Raw genomic sequence first — 3166 nt, forward strand, 5'->3', positions numbered from 1 at the left:
TCAGGGCTCCAGCCTCTTTTCTCGGCCTTTTCAATGCTCAGACACCCTCTTCCTTGCCCTCACCCCTGCTCTTCCCACATCTTCAAAGCTGAAGGAGTCTCCTTATTCTGGAGGTAAGGAGCAGTGAGGGAGAACTGCCTGTAAGTCAGCAGAGAACTGGACAAGGGTGCCTAGCCTTGCGCCTGGGTCAGGTCTGCAGGTGCCTTCTACACCAACCTTGTGCCTAAGTGCCAGGTTTCCAGCTAAATGCTCAACACATTTCTTCACCAAAAAGAGAGCTGAAATGAATGACTGTGGGGTTCTGTCTTGTCCATTCTGATAATGATGACAATGATGACAACAGCATCCAACACCTGTAGAATGTTCACTAGCCACCAGGCACTGTTTCTTATGTTAACTTAGTTTTTTTTTGCAATGATCTTGAAGGGATACATTTAACATATATGAAAAATGAGTTGCAGATAAATTGAGTCGCCAAGGGCTCTGTTTACAAGCATGCCTCCCCGCCATCCTGTCCTTAAAATAGTGATTCCAAGTTAGTTTTCATTAATGATCCATGAGTGATGGCCAGCATGCAGCACATAGTTTCATGTGGACATTTCTCTCTCTGGTTTATGACCACTGCACGGGGTGGATGGTTATTATTATTGGGAATAACCGTGTATCAGAGGGCAGTTCTTAGCCTGGAGAATGGGAAATGGAAAGGACCAGAGATTCAAAGAAGGCAATTTACCCAAGGTCACACAGCCCTTTAAGGCCAAGTAGAGCCTCCTAAGCATTTCTTGCCACACTCTCCCAGGCCCACCCACACCTCTGTTGCAATAGAGGGCCCCACTACCCAGGAGAGCAGGTCTAGGGCACAGTGCCAAGCCTGATGAATGTCCTTCATACCCTTTTCAAACAACAGGCTACGATTAGGCCTAATTATAGGGGCCTGGTCCCTTAATATTCTTCCTGGCATGTCTCTTGCCAATCAAATCAGTGCCATCTGCAGTGTGATTCCTGCTTTAGTGGCATCAAGGGGAGGAGTTAATTCAACCCAATGTAAATAGATTCTGCCCTCACTTTGCAATTCAAGGAGTGTTTTTCCCTCCTGTCCCACACCCCCACATGCACCTCCTTCCTTCTGGCTCCCTAAGCTCTAGCCTGGGTGAGCAGGGTCTGGACACTCTATACCTAGAGTCACTAGCCACTGCCCAGTCTGTGTCAGAAGCAGGCCTCGAATTCCTCAGGGTTAGAGTGGGAAGAACCCATGTGTGCACATTTGCGTTTCCAACCTGGGCACCATTTGGCAGCTGATTCGGGCAATTCTCTCACCACCACCACCCTGCCCATGTACCCCTGTTTCCAGCCTCTATTTCCCTCTTCAGCCAGGGATCCTTTCTTGTGTACCCAAGGTGAGGAGCTGAACTGAGATCGTGTATGGACAGGGTTCCTGGCAGGTACCCAGCACCTTATAAGGGTTGAAGAAATGTTGCCTCTTCTCCGAGCTCCTCCATTGTCCCTACCAAATCCCTGCCCCCTCCCTCCCTCATTCACTCAGCAGGCATCAGCAGAATCCCATCTCCTATGAGCTCCTGGCCTCCCACCAAATGCTTTGTCTCCCATCCCCCTCCCCACCTCCCCGAAGCTGTGCACACAGTTGGGATGAGGGCTGTGCTGTCTCAACACCACGCTACCTGTGGTGAGTGGGTGCCGGTGGGCGTGGGTGGCTCTGATGCTCTGGCTCCCACCCACAGGCACCACGACTCCTGCGAGGACCCAGCATTCCCTGGCAGGTCAGACCTATGCCTTGCCCGTCATCCCACCAGACCTGCAGTGAGAGGAGACCGTCCGGCAGGTGGCAGATGCCTGGCAGTGCCTGCAGAAGGTCTCCAGAGACATCTTCGGCAGGTGGGAGCTGCCACCCACCCCCACCTGATCAGAGGGGGTGGTTCTGGGCAGTCCTCTCTCCAGTCCCAGCAATACACCCTCTGGGAGCAGCTCCTTTGGGGATTCCTGGTCCTGGAAGACCCAGCTGGCTTCCCTGGGTGGGAGGGGCCAAGGTGAGAGCCCAGATTGGAAGCTTTTGCTCCTGAGAGCCTGAGAGCTCACTCCCTTCCACCCCACTTTGCCCCCTGGTTTCCTGTGGTGGCTCTGCTCTCCCAACTCACGCTCTTCCTCCCACGGCGAGGGGGCTAGTCCTTCACTCCTTCCTGCAGCCAGAAAATATTTACCCAACAGTGACTGTGAGCGAGGCACTGAGCAAATCTCTATAGATCCAGTGATGAATAAGGCAGCGTCCCTGTCCAACTGGAGTGCATATTCTGGCAGGAGAGACAGACCTAAATAACCAATGCATGAGCGGTTGTTTAGTTACAGTTGTGATAAAGCCTATTTATAATATTCACTAATATGCATATAGCATTAACCATGCTCCACCATTGATCTGAGTGCCTTAACTCATTTAACCCTCACCACATTTTATGAGCAGGCACTGCTGTTATCTCCATTTTATAGATGAGGAAACTGAGGCACAGAAAGACAGAGACTTAGCTGAGTGGCAGAGCCAGGGTTCAAAGCCAGGGATCGTGGCCTTGGGTTCTGTGGGTTATGATCACCTCTGTGGAGGGGAGATGAGGTTCTGCGAGGCTCATCATGGGGGGCCTGGCTGGGTCAGGGAAGGTGGATGTGAGAAAATAGCATTTGTGGTAAAACCTGAGGGTGAGTGGGTAGGTCAGGGAGAACATTCCAGAAAGAAGGAAGCACATGACCTACAGCCCTGAGGTGGAGGACCTGAAAGGAGGCCAGTGTGGCTGCAGCGCAGAGAGGCCGTTGAGGAAGCCGAGCTGGAGGGCTGCGGTTCTTGTATCGGCAGCGCTGACCCCGCACAGTCCTTTGGCTCCAGTGACTTTTCACTCAGTGTTTATCTAACTCGAGTGAGTGAATAGTGTTTGCTGTTTCCTGCAAAGGTCCCAGGGGTTGTTGGGTACACAGGTCCTGTCTTTGGCCGCAAGCAACCTGAAATGAGGCTTGGTCTTCTTCCCGGGACCTCAGGCTGTGCCTCTTGAGGGACCCCAGCACGAAGTATGTGACTGCCTGACTCAGATCCCTCTCCTGATGCAAGCCACCCTCACCCTGGCCCACACCTGATTGTCGCCAGACCTGGAGTCCCTGCTCCTTCACT

General features: G+C 52.5%; 1 pseudogene; it reads left to right on the plus strand.

Moving 5' to 3' along the window:
- The first annotated feature begins 1610 nt into the window (after positions 1-1610).
- LOC101058642 (uncharacterized) lies at positions 1611-2675 on the plus strand (annotated as a pseudogene).
- Positions 2676-3166: the final 491 nt, after the last annotated feature.

The sequence above is a fragment of the Pan troglodytes genome, chromosome 10 (assembly GCF_028858775.2).
Source record: "Pan troglodytes isolate AG18354 chromosome 10, NHGRI_mPanTro3-v2.0_pri, whole genome shotgun sequence".
Taxonomy (NCBI): domain Eukaryota; kingdom Metazoa; phylum Chordata; class Mammalia; order Primates; family Hominidae; genus Pan; species Pan troglodytes.